This window comes from Uloborus diversus, chromosome 9 (assembly GCF_026930045.1).
Source record: "Uloborus diversus isolate 005 chromosome 9, Udiv.v.3.1, whole genome shotgun sequence".
NCBI lineage: Eukaryota > Metazoa > Arthropoda > Arachnida > Araneae > Uloboridae > Uloborus > Uloborus diversus.
In genome coordinates, this window is record NC_072739.1 from 39,927,754 (window position 1) to 39,937,162 (window position 9,409).

A 9,409-nucleotide genomic window follows, 5' to 3' on the forward strand; every position below is an offset into this window, starting at 1 on the left:
ATTTTCTTCCGTACATAAATAATAAATATTTGCAAAAGAAAGAAATTGAAAAAAAAAGAATTTTCAAATTAGAAAAGAAATATATACATTGAAGATATTCGTTCCGGCCGGGACTCGAACCCAGGGCCACTCGCTTGACAGCCCAACGTTCTTCCCATAAGGCTATCGGAACTCTGTCGATTCGAGTCTTAAATATAATTTTAAAAAATGCACCTTGGTAATTATTGATTCAAACAAATTAAAAATAAAATTTAATAATTTACAGGTCGAATAAGTAAACTGACTCAGAATTTTCTTCCCTACATAAATAATCGATATTTGCAAAAGAAAGAAATTGAAAAAAAAAAAGAATTTAAAAATTAGAAACTAAAAGAACACAATGAAGGTTTTTGTTCAAGCTGGGACTCGAACGTAGGGCCACGCGAATGGAAGCCCAACGGTTTAGGCATTACGCTATCGGAGCTCTGTCGATTTCTGTCTTAATTATAATAAAAACAAAAAATGCATCTTGGTAGTTATTGATCTAAAATCTTTGAAATGTGCAGGTCGAATAATTAAACTGACTCAGAATTTTCTTCCGTACATAAATAATCGATATTTGCAAAAGAATGAAATTGAAAAAAAAAAGAATTTTAAAATTAGAAAAGAAATATATATATACACTGAAGATATTCGTTCCGAATGGGACTCGAACCCAGGTCACTCGCTTGGAAGACCAACGGTCTAGCCATTAGGCTATGGGAGTTCTGTCGGTCGGAGTCTTACAGCCTGACTGAGTCTGCCTGACTGACAGACTGACTGACTGACTGATTGATACTGACTGACTGACTGTTACTGACTGACTGACTCACTGACTGACCGAGACTGACGGACTGACTGCCTGACTGACTGAGACTGGACTGGGCTGACTGACTGACTCAGTGACTGACTGAGACTGACCGACTGACTGACTGACTGACTGAATGACTGACTGAGAGTAAATGACAGACTGCTTGATTGACTGATTGAATGACTAAATGACTGACTGACTGCTTGACTCCGTGACTGACTGCTTGACTGACTAACTGACTGGACGGTACTGACCGACTGATAGACTGACTGAATGCGATTGACTGACTGACTGAGACAGACTGACTGACAGTTTCACTGACTGACTGAATGACTAACTGACTGACTGCTTCACTGCCTTACTGACTGCTTGACTGACTAACTGACTGACTGAACTGACTGGACAGGACTGACCGACTGACTGTCTGACAGACTGACTGAATGAGGCTGACTGACTGAATGAGGCTGACTGACTGAATGAGGCTGACTGACTGAGTGACTGACTGACTGAGACTAAATGACTGACTGCTTGACTGACTAGCTGAATGACTAACTGACTGACAGAGACTGATTGACTGACTGCCTAACTGACTGAGTGACTGACTGACTGGACAGACTGCTTGACTGACTGACTGAGACTGAATGACTGACTGCTTGACTGACTGACTGAATGACTAACTGACTGACTGACTTCTTGAGTGACTGACTGACTGACTGCTTGACTGACTGACTGGACTGGACTGACCGACTGACAGACTGACTGATTGACTGTTGGACTGACTTCGCAAAAGGGAAAAACAAAAAAAAAAGAATTATCAAATTAGAAAAAAAAATATGCATTGAAGATTTTCTTTCCGGCTGCGATTCGAACCCAGGGCCACACGCATGGAAGATCAACGCTCTCGACATTAGACTATCGGATCTCTGTTGGTCGGAGTCTTAATTATAATAAAAACAAAAAATGCACCTTGGTAATTATTGATCTAAAATCTTTGAAATCTACAGGTCGAATAATTAAACTGACTCAGAATTTTCATCCGTACATAAATAATCGATACTTGCAAAAGAAAGAAATTGAAAAAAAAAAAAAAAAAAACAATTTTCAAATTAGAAAAGAAATAAACACATTGAAGATATTCGTTCGGCTGGGTCTCGTACCTAGGGCCATTCGCTTGGAATCCCAACAGTCTAACCATTAGGCTATTGGAGCTCTGTCATTTGGAATCTTAAATATAATAAAAACAAAAAATGCACTTTGGTAATTATTGATTCAAACTCTTTGAAATCTACAGGTCGAATAAATAAACTGACTCAGAATTTTTCTCCCTACTTAAATAATAAATATTCGCAAAAGAGAAAAAATAAAAAAAAAAGAATTTTTAAATTAGAAACTAAAAAAGCACTTTGAAGATTTTCGTTCCGGTCGGAACTCAAACCCAGTACCACGCGCTTGGAAGCCCAACGGTCTAGCCATTGGGCTATCGGAGCTCTTGCGCTTGCAGTCTTAAATATAATAAAAACAAAAAATGCATCTTGGTAGTTATTGATCTAAAATCTTTGAAATCTGCAGGTCGAATAATTAAACTGACTTAGAATTTTCTTCCGTACATAAATAATCGATATTTGCAAAAGAAAGAAATTGAAAAAAAAAAAGGATTTTCAAATTAGAAAAGAAATATATACATTGAAGATATTCGTTCCGAATGGGACTCGAACCCAGGTCACTCGCTTGGAAGACCAACGGTCTAGCCATTAGGCTATCGGAGTTCTGTCGGTCAGAGTCTTACAGCCTGACTGAGTCTGCCTGACTGACAGACTGACCGACTAACTGATTGATACTGACTGACTGACTGATACTGGCTGACTGACTGACCGAGACTGACTGACTGACTGACTGAGACTTGACTGGGCTGACTGACTGAGACTGGACTGGGCTGACTGACTGACTGACTGGACTGGACTGACCGACTGACTGACTGAATGACTGACTGACTGAGAGTAAATGACAGACTACTTGATTCACTGATTGAATGACTAAATGACTGACTGACTGCTTGACTCCGTGACTGACTGCTAGACTGACTAACTGACTGACTGGACTGACTGGACGGGACTTACCGACTGACAGACTGACTGAATGCAATTGACTGACTGACTGACTGACTGCTTGACTGCCTTACTGACTGCTTGACTGACTAACTGACTGACTGAACTCACTGGACAGGACTGACCGACTGACTGACTAACAGACTGACTGAATGAGGCTGACTGACTGACTGACTGCCTGACTGACTGAATGACTGACTGACTGAGACTAAATGACTTACTGCTTGACTGACTGGCTGAATGACTAACTGACTGACTGAGACTGACTGACTGACTGCCTAACTGATTGAGTGACTGACTGACTGAGACTGAATGACTGACTGCTTGACTGACTGACTGACTGACTTCTTGAGTGACTGACTGGACTGGACTGACCGACTGACAGATTGACTGACTGACCGAGACTGACTGATTGACTGTTGGACTGACTGACTGACTTCGCAAAAGGGAAAAATAAAAAAAAAAATTATCAAATTAGAAAAAAATATATGCAATTAAGATTTGATTTCCGGCTGGGATTCGAACCCAGGGCCACACGCATGGAAGCCCAACGTTCTCGACAATAGACTATCGGAACTCTGTTTTTCGGTGTCTTAATTATAATAAAAACAAAAAATGTACCTTGGTAATTATTGATCTACAATCTTTGAAATCTACAGGTCGAATAATTAAACTGACTCAGAATTTTCTTCCGTACATAAATAATTGATGTTTGCAAAAGAAAGAAATTGAAAAAAAAAAAAAAGAATTTTCAAATTAGAAAAGAAATATATACATTGAAGATATTCGTTCCGGCTGGGCCTCGAACCCAGGGCCATTCGCTTTGAATCCCAATGGTCTAGCCATTAAGCTATCGGAGCTCTGTCATATGGAATCTTAAATATAATAAAAACAAAAAATGCACCTTGGTAATTATTGATTCAAACACTTTGAAATCTACAGGTCGAGGAAGTAAACTGGCTCAGAATTTTTCTCCCTTCATAAATAATCAATATTCGCAAAAAGGGAGAATTTAAAAAAAAAGAATTTCCAAATTAGAAACTAAAAAACCCTTTGAAGATTTTCGTTCTAGCTGGGCCTCGAACCCAGGGCCACGCGCATGGAAGCCCAACGGTCTAGCCATTAGGCTATCGGAGCCCTGTCGATTGCTGTCTTAATTATAATAAAAGCAAAAAATGCATCTTGGTAATTATTGATCTAAAGTCTTTGATATCTACCGGTCGAATAATTAAACTGACTCGGGTTTTCTTCCGTACATAAATAATCGATATTTGCAAAAGAAAGAAATTAAAAAAAAAAAAAAGAATTTTCAAATTAGAAAAGAAATATATACATTGAAGATATTCGTTCCGACCGGGACTTGAACCCAGTACCACGCGCTTGGAAGCCCAACGGTCTAGCTATTAGGCTATCGGAGCTCTGTCGCTTGAAGTCTTAAATATAATAAAAACAAAAAATGCACCTTGGTAATTATTGATTCAAACACTTTGTAATCTATAGGTCGAATGAGTAAACTGACTCAGAATTTTCTTCCCTACATAAATAATCGATATTTGCAAAAGAAAGAAATTGAAGAAAAAAATTTTTAAATTAGAAAATAAATATACACATTGAAGATATTCGTTCCGGCTGGGACTCGAACCCAGGGCCACAAGCTTAAAAGCCCAACAGTCTAGCCATTAGGCTATCGGAGCTCTATCAATAAGAGTCTTAAATATAATAAAAACAGAAAATGCACCTATGTAATTATTGATTCAAACGCTTTGAAATCTACAGGTCGAATAAATAAACTGACTCAGAATTTTCCTCCCTACATAAATAATCAATATTCGCAAAAGAGAAAAATTAAAAATAAAAAAAAAGGAATTTCCAAATTAGAAATTAAAAAAACAGAATGAAGATTTTCGTTTAAGCTGGGACTCGAACCCAGGGCCACGCGTTTGGAAGCCCAACGCTCTAGCCATTAGTCTATCGGAGCTCTGTCGGTCGGAGTCTTACTGCCTGACTGAGACTGCCTGACTGATACTGACCGACTGACTGACCGAGACTGACTGACTGACTGCTTGACTGACTGACTGAGTGACTGACTAACTGACTGACTGAGACTGACTTCTTGACTACCTGACTGACTGCTTGACTGACTGATTGACTGACTAAAGCTGACTGACTGACTGACTGCTTGACTGACTAAGTGACTGACTGGACTGAACTGTCTGACTGAGACTAAATGACTGACTGCTTGACTCACTGACTGACCGAGGCTAACTGACTGAGACTGACTGGACTGGACTGGACTGACTGACTGTTTGACTGACTAATTGACTGACTGGACTGGACTGACCGACTGAATGAGACTGACTGACTGAATGAGACTGATTGACTGACCGACTAACTGATTGACTGACTGACTGAGACTGAATGACTGACTGAATGATTAACTGACTGACTGACTGCTTGACTGACTGGACTGGACTGACAGACTGACTGACTGACTTCGCAAAAGGGAAAAGTTAAAAAAAAAAAATAATTATCAAATTAGAAAAAAAATACGCATTTAAGATTTTCTTTCCGGCTGGGACTCGAACCCAGGGCCACTCGCATGGAAGCCCAACGCTCTCGCGAATAGACTATCGGATCTCTGTCCGTCGGTGTCTTAATTTTAATAAAAACAAAAAATGCACCTTGGTAATTATTGATATAAACACTTTGAAATCTACAGGTCGAATAATTAAACTGACTCAGAATTTTCTTCCCTACATAAATAATCGATATTCGCAAAAGAAAGAAATTGAAAAAAAAAAAAAAAATTAAATTAGAAAAGAAATATATGCATTGAAGCTATTCGTTCCGGCTGTGACTCGAATCCAGGGCCACTCGCTTAGAAGCCCAACGCTATAGCCATTAGTCTATCGAAGCTCTGTCGGTCGGAGTCTTACTGCCTGACTGAGACTAAATGATTGACTAACTGACTGACTGACGGACTGGACTGACCGACTGACTGACTGACTGACTTCGCAAAAGAGAAAATTAAAAAAAAAAATTATCAAATTTGAAAAAAAAAAATATGCATTGAAGATTTTCTTTCCGGCTGGGACTCGAACCCAGGGCCACTCGCATGGAAGCCCAACGCTTTTGCCAATAGGCTATCGGATCTCTGTTGGTCGGTGTCTTAATTATATTAATAAAGATTTTTTTTTTCATTTGTACACTTTTTTCATACAGTTCCTTCAAAAAAGTATAAGCAGTGCTTGACTGTATTTACATGCTGACTATCAGAAATCAAGGAAAATTTCTACTAGATAAAATTTAATTTTGATATGGAGAATTTAATAAATATATTTTTCGAAATTTAGCAGTTATTTTCTCCTTATTTGAATCACTATACATATATTGAAGTTTTTTTCAATTATTGTGTTTGAATTTTCCTTAGAAAACATAGAAAAAAACTGATAATCATTTTAATTAAAACAATAGTAATGAATTCAAAAATATTGCATGTAGGTATACACTAAATTAATATAATTTATTATTTTTATAAATGCACTGCCAAACCTCTTTTATAAAAAAAATAAAAGGAACCGTGCAATGGTGATTATTTTGGGTTAAACAGATTTCATCTACTCCCAATAAATTGCCAAAAAGTGAATTACTCTTGCAAGACCAAACATGTATTTCATGTGCTGCAATGTTTTGCATTTAGGTTCGACGATTCATTTGCTTGATAACTACCAATATTAAAACAAATTATTGAATTTTCTCTGCTATCCAAATTTGAGTAGAATTTTGTGTCATAAAAATATAGATTGTATCTTAATCTACTTTTGTAGATTCTAGAATTTTGTATCTTAACCCCTTTTTTGTTTATTTCCTTGCATTTGTAACCTTTGAACCATATTCCCAGTTACTGTATTAGTATTTTCCATTTCATATTAATTTCCTGTATAACAATACTTATTATTGAAAATCTGTTGTATTTCATTATTTTTTTTCTTTATCAATATTTAAATTTGGTGCTATTATCTTAATCTAAAAACCAGTCTTGCATAATATAGACAAATGTATGAACGGCGTTCGCAGAAAATGTTTGGCTCTAGAGAATTTTTTTTCAAATTGCTAGCATATATATATATATATATATATATATATATATATATATATATATATATATATATATATATATATATATATATATATATATATATATATATATATATATATATATATATATATATATATATTTATATATATATATATATTAAGGGAATTTTTTTAAAAATCCTAATTTATTTCTGAAAGTCTTTTTCCAAAAGCCTTTTAAAGTTCATGTGTGAAAAAAATAATGGTTTTGGCAGTTTTCTTCAGTTGGTGAAAAATAAGCACAAACTTTAGTATTGCAAAATTAAATAAAGATTTAAAGCTTGCCTTTTTTTTGGCCTCTTTCATATTTGAATATAGATTTACTTCTGTATTCAAGGACATGGGCGCCATATGCAAAATTGTAGGGGGAGCTTAGATATTTTCTGCATGGTTTAGCAGGATATTTTCCCCATAGACTCCGATTTCAGTACAGATTAGAGTTATAAAAGTTTGACATTTTTGATAAATTATTCATTAATGGCTGGAAAAGAAATGTTATTATATTTTTGCAAAGAAAAAGTACTAAAAGCAAGGAAGTTCTAATCTCTAGGGGGGGGGGGGCTTCTGCCTCCCTTGCCCCCTTATATGGGCGCCTTTGTTCAAGGGTGAGTAAGGCAAAATAATTATTTGCAAAAAATTCTTCAGCCAGGATTTGTGTTCAAATAAAGCTTTCCATTTTATCTAAGTCTGCTAAAAACCTTGTGTATCTCAAAGATGAGTCTATGAAATATCAACAAAATGGTAGTACAATTATTGTTGTATCTTCTGCTCAATAATATAGCACAGCAGGCCCTGCATATTGAATTACTAAACCAGTATAAAGGGCCTTCACGAAGTACTTCATATTTGTCTTTCGAGTGGGAGAAAACTGGGGCAATTATCACACTAAAATAGTCTTTTCATTTATCACGGAACACCTAATCTCTGTTCTCAATGCATGGCATGGCACCTTGAAGTCCTGCGCACCTATACCGTTTGCACAGTTCATGAGTTTTAGATATCAGTGTGTTTCCCCTGACAAATTAAATTTCAGGGATAACCTTTCTCATGCAGCAGCTGATGCAGTACTGGACCTTGTCATCTCTGTCTAGAATCTTTTTGGATAATATTTTACAGTTGAAAAATCAAAATACTGAAACACTTAATTTCTCATTTAAATTTAGCAGTTATAGAAAGTAGAATTTTGAAATAAAATTTATGAAACCGAAGTCTCTTCATCCCAAGTTTTCAATAATTGTGTAATAATACTATGGGCGCTGACTAAGTTTTTGAAATATTTATTGCAAATGCAAAAATTTATTCCCTTTTAAGATAGACAAATGTTGTTCAGGATATCTCAAGTTCTCAAAGAAGAAAAAAAAAAAAAAAAAAAAAATTGAGAAAAAGAAAGTTTCAAAAAGTTTATTTTATTTTCCCTCTCCACCCCTTTATATTTTATCAAGGCATTCAAATAATTAGTTGTTTACATATATTTCTTTTATCTATTCAGGATTGGTGAAAGGCACAGAAAAGTTAAGTGATGCAACTTCCGGATCTTCATGAATATGATCAAATTTTTCTGTTGTAATATATGTTTTAGTAATAAATTTTTTCTCACATAAATTGGTGTGCTTACTTTCTTTCTTTTTTCTATGTGTTCAACATGTTTCATTTAAGCTTGCAAATTAAAATCCATGTGTGTATAAGAATGCAAAACTTGAAACAAAAGCTTTAAATAGGAATCATATTTATATAATATGATATTCAAATATTTTTTTAAATATTTTGCCGGCTTAATGCAGCGTGAAAATAAATTCATAATTGATCATAGTTTGTTGTATAATTAAAAAGAAATCTTCAGGTGTTCTCAGAACAAAGAAGAAAAAGAAATCAATGCAAATTATTAACTTGAATTGATGTGCATTGTCAAATCCTGATATTGAGGATGAATAATAATTAATTAGTAAATGAGTTAGTATTTGATAAATTAGTTTTTGTGATAATGAATAATTGGGATTTGTTTATTAAGCTTCAAGATAATTGAATACGTAAAGTTTGGAAGTAGAAAATAGCTAGCAGTTATTATTTAAACAATATTTTTATGTAAAACATTTTATTATTTTTAAAAATTGCTGTATGCAGCAATAATAGAGTCATTATTGATAGTGTATACTAAAAATGGTGTCATATATGATATTACTTTCAGGTATTTCCAAAAGGAGCAAAAAATCTGTGCATTTTAACTTAGTAAACTTTGTAAAGAAATAAAATTAAGAGAAAATTAGAAAACTAATCAAACAATATAAAATACTTACACACACACAAAAAAAAGGTAAGTAATTGTTTTACATGTAGGCTT